A 9183-nucleotide genomic window follows, 5' to 3' on the forward strand; every position below is an offset into this window, starting at 1 on the left:
TAGCAGCACATCTGGGTACTAAAAGTACAATCATGGTAACTACAACATGCCCTCTGAAATCGCACTGCTTTGCTCCCATTGACCTCTACCAGAGGATAGACCTTTAAGCCATGCAGTGAAACACTTGTCATCCATGGCTTTTGTGTGTGTGCCCAAGTGAGCCCTATAATGTTGCCCCTGAATGTCTCATAGTGAGCAAAACCTACATTGACACCGCTAGTCAGAAATAAGGGCAAATATGCCTTTCCCAGCACAGGTATTCTGGTTAGTGTGGGGAAATAACTCTTGAAGGAGCCCCCATTTGTAGTTGCCTCTCCTGCTTCAGTGGCTGCTGTCTCTGTTGTCTGCTTGCTCCAACCCAGCCCCAAGGATGGAATTAGATACAGGGTGACATTGCCTGGCATGAGAAGGTGGTGCCTGAGTGATGGCCATCAGTCTGCCTGATGGAGTTTGACTTGCATCACTCTAGAGCCAGAAATCATTGATTACTCTTGCTCCGCCTTGCTGTGATGACCTTCATCTTTTGAGTCTTTGTTTTCCCCATCCATCAACCACCTTTTTTTTTGTTTATTTGCTTGTTTTCTGTTGTCATTTTCAACCAGCTCCTTTAATCTCCCCTAATTGCTGATTAAAGATAAGGAGTTGAACTGACAGCTTCAGCAGAACATCAAAAGGCAGAAGGGGAGTTCCTTACAAAAGGTTGGACAGCTGCTAAAATTTCTTCTGCTGCCAGCAAAGGCTTGCTGGGAAACGTTTGTGGCCATTTAGCATTCTGAAAGTCTTCAGCGTTGGTGGAAGATAGTTAAACTATGAAATTCATTGCCACAAGATTAAGTGATAGCCAGCCATTTGGATGGCTTTGAAAGGGGATTAGACAAATTCATGGAAGGTAAAGCTACCATCATGATAGCTATATATTTAACTTCAGTATCAAAGGCAGCATGTCAATACCAGCTGGTGGGCCATGGTGCGGAGAGGCCTTTAGTCTGACCTGGTAGGGCTCGTCTTATGAAGTGGTAAAGGGACAATGTTTTTGGCATGGATTTAGGTTAATACATTCAGGTTCCCAATGCTAAGAGGGTGCCAGATGAAACAGAGAGAGAATGTTCTCCCCCTTCCCTCTTTGCTAAACCTGATGATTGTTTTTCAATTGTGTATGCAAGTCACCTAGAGATTTCTGTATTCGGCAACAAATAAATCAATAAATAATACATATCCCTTCCAGACCTATAATTCTAAAAGTGAGGTCATACACTTGTATATACCAGACTGACCCACATCGAAGTGCAAGCCTATGCAGTTTGTGCAGTTTTTAGCTATCCTTGATTCTACCCATTTGCCAAAGAAGAAAATGGGCTTTCTGGGCACATGCTGAGGGTGCAGCCCCCTTCCTTCCTTCCTTTCTTTTTACTGGCCTTGCTCTTGTGCCTTTAACCTGTTACACAGAAGTTAAGGGGGAAATTTTCATTTCTCTTTATCAATATGGTAGGAAATGTTTTGCCTGCATAATTTCAGAGCATCCTGCAGTTGTGAAAAGACACAGGAGCAGAGCTAGTAAATAGCTGGCGACATTAGATAGGGGAACTTTGTGAAATACAGTTCTCCCTGCTGTTTTCATGGGAGAATCATGGGAGAACAGAGGCACCCATGTGTGGAAAAGGTGGGGGAGTAGCAACATTGTTGTGTCACACATGCCCACTGGTGTGAATGATATTTAGTGCAACATACAGGTGTATCAATAAAAAATCCACAGTTCCACAACACAACAGGTATGGCAGTGTAAAAGGACCATTAGAAAATGGGATAGAAGCTCTAGCATTATAATCCGGAAAACTAATACAGTCTTCCCTATGTCTGAATGCACCAGCGATCATGTCCAAATGATGAGGCTAAACTGAATCAGTGAATGTTTATATGCTATAGGTGCAGCTCAGATCAGTTAAAAACAATAGGATGTGGGGTGTTTTTTTTACCATGAATTTCAGTAGGATAGCATCTACAAACACACACAAGGAAATAAATCTGCAGCCTCCAGAATACAATGGGAGGCTTTGCAGAACAGATTTGGAAACATTGTGGTACCTGACTCTTGACAGAAGTCTCCATGCCTTGAAAAGCATGTGAGGCAGGAGAGAGTCTGCTTGCCTCCACTCCCTTGCTTCCTCCGCGCGTGAATGAAAAGGTACTTCTAAAGCCAAAAGGATTTTTGAGATGTGATCTGAGCATGAAAGCGAAGCACCCACTTCCTATTTGTCTTTCGTACACAAGCAACTGACTGAGGAAGTTATAACACAGCAACAAGCAAGATGACTGTGTCGTATTTGCTGAATTTCCCAAAGAAGTGGAGTAGAAAGAGCCGAAGCTATTTGGGAACTGACCTGGAAATACATTAAATCCAGTAGGCGGAGATGAGAGGGAGAGAGCGCAGCAGAGAGAAACCTAATACCACACCAGGGAAAATAGCATTCTAATTACCCAGGCTGTGTCAGTGGAAAGTTTATTCCTAAAGGAAATGGAGGGCCACGGGTTCAAAAACTGTGTACCTGACATTGCATACCGACTTGTCATAAAAATTATTTCCATAAGTTAGAGGAATTAAGGATTCCAAGCATCAGATCCCTGGGGGATGAAAAGCAACACTAAAGTGCCTGATTCCAAGCCTTTGAAAGTCAGTCGGAGCCTACCCTTTCCTCTGACATCAGCAAGCCTTTGCATTTAGATCTAAGGGACATTTTCTCTTGCTGTACCATGGCTGTGCATCCAATTCAATTCAGCAGAGGCAGCAGCATCTGTGCAAACGAGAGCAGATGATTTCTTTCCCTGTGCGAGTGTACCAGGAAGAGAGGGGGTGGGTGTCGGTAGTCACAGAAGGGTGATCCAATCTCCCTTAACATCCTCTGTTTCAGCATGATGATGGGCCCCCGCAGTGGGGCTGTTTGCATGTCTTTGGTCTGAGCTAAGCAATGCCAGCAGTGCTTCCTGGAACAAATGTGTGGGCCAGGAGGTGCTGTGGGGTTTGCACAGACAATGAGCTCCAAGGTTGCCTTGGGGTAGCAGAGATGACATCTGTTTTGGAGATGAAGCAAGTGTGGCGGCTTAAAGTATCCCAGAAGCAACCCCTGGAGGCATCTGTTGGCCTCCATCAGTCGAATGCCTCCAGCCAGATCATCACATCCTCTTCTCTTCCATCTCATGCAGTAGCAAAAGCCAGCCTTTAAAAACAAGGCAGGCATGCTATCGTCTGGGAGATGCAATCTGCTGCTGCTTATCTAAGCAAATGATTGAAGGATTTGCACCTTCCTCTCTTCCTCTTTGCAAGGGATTCCAATTTGCAGGCTACAAAACTAAGTCTACATGGCAGGGTGGTCCAGGGATTCCAATCAAGCCAATTAGATTAGATTTATTTAAGAGCATGGCCAGTATTTCTCAGAGCACTGCCAAATTTCCCACTGTTCCTTTCCAGCAAATAAATATTGGAAGTTGCTACTGAGACTTCGTTTTTTAAAACCAGAACATTAATTGCAAATGAAATGGAATGATGTCATCCAGGAAACGTCAAATGAAACGGCACCACATTTTAAGCAGACCACCTACAACAGTTTACTACTTTTGCTGACAAAGCATTTGACTATGCATATCTCACATGACACAGGGAAAGATGAGCACTGTTCAGAGGTGTGTAATGCACAGCACTATATATTGGCAGCAAATAGGAGAGAAGATAGGAGAGGAAATTCTTTCCTAGCACCCTGTTTTTTTCAGGGAACTATGGAAATCCTCATCCACATGTGAAGGCAAGTGGGAGAGAAATATGCTGTTTTTCAGGTAAGGTTTCCAACCAAACCAAATATAAATGGCCCAGCCTGAATTTGTTTGTTTTTGCCTCTGAGCCAGTTGGCAGAATTTTTGTATGAGAGCCAGTATGTTGGACATTTTATCAGCATGTTTTGAGTAGTACCAGAATTTGGAGGGGGCAGAACTAGGATGAAGTCTGGTGGGACAAGTGGAATCAGCAGTTCACAAACAGGCTTTGAAGTGCATGGGCATCAGTAGCCAAAATACATATTTGTTGAGCCGGCTCTGAAATTGTCTGAGTCTTCAGAGCCTGTAATAGTTACTTCCCCGAACCCAGTTTTTACTCATCAGACCAGTTTTCAATCTATGTTAGTGAATATATTTCATGATATCTAACTGTAAGAATCAAATTCTGGGGCATATATGTTTTGACATTCACATTTTAAAAAATGCTATGTTGGAATAGAGACATCACCTTGCCAACAAAGGTCCGTATAGTTAAAGCCATGGTTTTCCCAGTAGTGATGTATGGAAGTCAGAGCTGGACCATAAAGAAGGCTGATTGCTGAAGAATTGATGCTTTTGAATTATGGTGCTGGAGGAGATTCTTGAGAGTCTCATGGACTGCAAGAAGATCAAACACATCCATTCTTAAGGAAATCAGCCCTGAATGCTCACTGGAAGGACAGATCGTGAAGCTGAGGCTCCAATACTGATGTTGGGAAAGATGGAGGGCCCAAGGAGAAGGGGACGACAGAGGACGAGATGGTTGGACAGTATTCTCGAAGCTGCCAGCATGAGTTTGACCAAACTGCGGGAGGCAGTGGAAGACAGAAGTGCCTGGCATGCTCTGATCCATGGGGTCATGAAGAGTTGGACACGACTAAACGACTAAACAACAACAACAACATGTTGGAATATGTCGCTAAATCCTATGAAATGTCTTTTGGCTTGATTACTATCTCCATCACTTAATAGCAAAACAAATGTCAGAGCCAGTGTGGTGTAGTGGTTAAGAACGGTGGACTTGTAATCTGGTGAACCGGGTTCGTGTCTCCGCTCCTCCACATGCAGCTGCTGGGTGACCTTGGGCTAGTTACACTTCTCTGAAGTCTCTCAGCCTCACTCACCTCACAGAGTGTTTGTTGTAGGGGAGGAAGGGAAAGGAGATTGTTAGCCGCTTTGAGACTCCTTCCGGTAGTGATAAAGCGGGATATCAAATCCAAACTCCTCCTCCTCCTCCTCCTCCTCTTCTTCAAATACAGTAGGGAATGATGCCAGAAAATCCTGCCATTGCCTGTGTCCAAAGTGAACTCTTGTTCACAAGAAATTGGTGGAATGTAATATTATATTGTACTTTTCCTTCATCCCCTAAGTAGGTATTTCTCCCTCTTTCTTGAGTTTGGGATCTTGTCTCAGTACCTGCTTTCAATGTGCCCTGTATAAACCAAGAGCATTCTAGAATGTTATCACACTCCTCTGCAACAAAGAGATATGTATGAGGTTCTTTGGCTGACAAATCAATGTGAAACAGGAGTCCATGAGCACATTGGAGTGCAGTGGTGACTCCCCACCCCTGCACACCTGGATCGGCCCCACCCCAAGACAGAGAGAAAGCACTTTTTCAAGCGTTATGGGTAAAAGTAGGATCCAGTAGAATTAATCTGAGCATTGAAAAGCACACAGAACTGAAAGAGGAAGTAGGAGAGAGCATCACTCTTTCAACTTCCTCTTTCAGCTTTATGCTCTTGGAGACATCATGTGCGTGACCTCCCCCATGATGACCCCAGCCACCAATCAGGCTTGTGCTTCAGCATCCCACCCTTTCATCAGCAAAGTCTCATTCTAGGGGTTCTAGCCAACAAAGTTGGCCCCCTGGTGCCAGCACAATAGCACTCTTTCCCTCCCTCCACACGTTCTGGTGAGTCCCCCAACTTCTGGAGCAAATCGGAGTTGCATGTAAGATGAGAGGAAGAAGGAGTTCCATTAGATAAGCAGGTGACCATGCATGAATGGGATGACATTTCATGGGATGCAATCCCTAATTCCATTCTAGGATGTAACAACATATCGGGAGCTTGTTTCTTTAGGATTTTTTATGATCAAACTGTTGTTTTTATGATTCAGGTGAAGTGGAGAAGGGACATCAGCAATGAGCCTTGTTTTCGCTTAATTATAAATTCAGCTTGCCATCTGCACCTGAACCTCAGTACAAGTCCCCCTCCCCCTCACGATACCACTATCTTGTTATACACACACAATTTTATACACCACTGTTTAAGAAAATGACTTCGTTCAACTCCACATGATTCCATATAAGTGCACTTTGTGAAGCTGCATAATGATTTTTGGGTAAGATGCTATCTAAAAACCTGTGGGTGGTCTGTAATAAGTGTAAGGGGCAGATGATGTGATTCTCTAGGCAATTAGAAAGAGACAACAGTGGTGCAGGCATAGAATGAATGGAGAGTGGCTCGAGAGTCAGGAAATAATTCATTGCAGGAATGGGATTGTCTGCGTCACTTACTTATTTACTTACTTACTTATAAAACCATGGGTTTTATGAATGGGTTCTTGTACAACCAGCATTACCAGCAGCGGAGAAAGAGTCAGGACCCCATGGTAATAAACCAGGCACCAGGGAAAGAGTGGTGACTTTTGGTTCCTGAAGATAACCCTGCACTTATTTGTTGCTAGCTTGTAAGTCCTTCTGAGTACACATTGCGGCTGTTCAGAGGGGACACAGTTGAGTCAGTGGAAGAACACCTGGCTTTGCAGGCAGTAGGTCCCCAATTCAACCCCCAGCATCTCCAACTAGGGCTATGAACACTCTGGAATGCAGCAGTATGGACAATACTGAACTTAGGAACATAGGAAGCTACCTTATACTGAGTCAGATTCTAATGCAGAGCTCTGGAGGTAAAACTACCTTCTTGGTGTGCTCTCCATTGCAGAACTCTGTCACCAGTAATAAACAATGTCCTCAAAAATTAGTCATTCATCATTTCTGGTGTTCTTCCCAAGCTCAGAAAGTGCCTCGAACAACAACAGCAACAAAATATCCCAATAAAGCCAACTGAGTCCCAGCCAATGTAACATATTAGGGCAATAAAGCTGGTTTTGTGATGCAACTTTATAGACAGAGAGTGGTCAACTAAATTTTACTCGGAGAAATTAATGACAATGACTAAGTTAGGCCTGCTCTGAGAAACCTTAGTTGAATGCTAACTAGAGATTTCTTCTTTAAAAATAAATAAAAGCAACCGGACAAAAAAGATCTCAAGAAATTTATTGAATTTTACCACAGGGGTGTTTTCTTATCCCAGCCAATGTTACTATACTTGGATTTTAAAAATGCCTCATGACTTTTTCAAAAAGAAACTGATCCAGAGAAGCAGAATTTAGTGTCCTTCTCGTAACAGAACACACATGGCTTTGTTTGGGGACATTTTTAATACCATGAGATATGTGGGAATTTAGCTTGGAGCTGAAAAACGTCCCCCCCAAACATGTTCAACAAGTTGCCGTGCATTCTTGAAGTAATTCGTACTGTGCCATGAGGTCCTACATGTGTCTCCTCAACAGTAAGCTCACTCAGGTACATGTGCATAGGATTGCAGCATGAATAACTCAAAACAGAGACTGATCACGGTTTTGGTTTTTTAAGAAAATGTATTTCAACTTTGCCAGTTTGCATGCTTATTTTGATATGTGTGCTGTAACTTAAGTGACACTGAGAAGTCACATGCATTCTTTAAAGAAAATTTGTAGAGGTGGCGCTTCAGAGCATTTGGAAGCCTGGAAAGTTTCAGCAAAACAACAGGTGTTGGTCTAATTTCAAATATTTGACTGCCTGTTTGGCTCCTCTCTAGCTGCAAACTTCAGTTTGTTTGCTTTTTAATGTCTAAATCAGATGCTAAGAATAAACCCAGCAGGACAATTATGAGCTTTCAAGGGGATGGCATGTGATACGGGAAGAGTTTTGGAACTGGTATGCTTGGAATGCAGTTTATTTTTTATTAGGGGTGTGTTTGCTGATAGACAGTTCAGCCCAAGTCTCATTTTTTAATGTGCCACATGGCATAGATCTGTTTCATCCCACTTTCATGCAGATTTTTTGTAAAATAGAAATCCTGGAAAATCCTTACAAAAATAAAATAGCATGAAAAATGTTTTCAATATACTTAGGAGGTGGTCTGAAAGCGGCTTCTCATCTTTCTTTTTTTCAAGCAGACATGGGCAAATCTGTCCATTTTGGTTTCTCCTATTCCCATTCTTAAAGTCCTCATGAGGATTCATCAGCATTCTGCACTTATTTCTCCCAATATATATATATATATATATATTGGTAAGGGATTTTCCCCCAGCTACACATTTTTGAAAAGCAACATCCCCCAATATAACCCAGTTATATATCACTGATATATTCTGCACACTGCACCCCAGTTCTATGCATTTTTGTACACATTAGTTGGCTGGAAAAATGCATTGCAAAATTGGAGGAAGTGAGCATTAGGGAAGGATGGCTGTGTTTCCATTTGTGAATTGTTTTGGAAAGCGTGAATCAAAATATGATCTGAATCAAATTTCTCCCCCATTCCTACTTCCAAGAAACAGTACTACCTGCACAGAGCAGCGGTTAGCATATGGGGCTCCAGCTGCCATGTACATTGAAATTAGTGCTGCAATTTCTCCTTGGAGCGATTGTGACATGCCATCATTCTCAATCAGATTGCACAGAGGAAAACATGTCAATCTGTAGAGAGCCACTGGGCAGCCATTACATACCCACCCAATACAATCTTCCTGAATGTAACAGCATGCAGGGTAGCCCACATATGAGGCTGGGTGAAGCAGCTGTCTCAGGCGGCAAGATCCGCAGGGGCAGCAGATCCCAATGCAGATCACTATTCTTCCCTTCTTTCTGATATAGATATGCACTCACCCCTCTTCTTCCTTGAGAGGCACCATTTTGTGGTTCACCTCAGGTGCCAAAATATCTTGTGTTGGCTCTGACCGTGTGTCATCAGTTCCCATCACTCCTAGGGAAACGGTGGCATTCTTTGCACTACATAAAATCATAGAATTGTCAAGTTGGAAGGGATCCCAAGGATATGTGATGCAAGGAATCTCAGCTAAACCATCCATGGTGGGTGGCCATCCGACCTCCAACGAAGAAGAGCCCACAGCCTCCTGAGGGGGCCTTTCCACTGTCAAAGAGCCCCACATGCTAGCCACTTCTCCAAGCAACTGCTATCACCCTCCAATCACCTTGTGGTGGAATCTGGGAGGAGTGCAGATTCCAAAGTGGACCCACTTCTAATCTGCACGTTGGTCTGGGCAATATGGATTAGGCGAATCCAATTTGGAAATGGAGTTTGCCAAGTT

The sequence above is a fragment of the Podarcis tiliguerta genome, assembly GCF_965153285.1.
Source record: "Podarcis tiliguerta genome assembly, chromosome: 3".
In the NCBI taxonomy this organism is placed as follows: domain Eukaryota; kingdom Metazoa; phylum Chordata; class Lepidosauria; order Squamata; family Lacertidae; genus Podarcis; species Podarcis tiliguerta.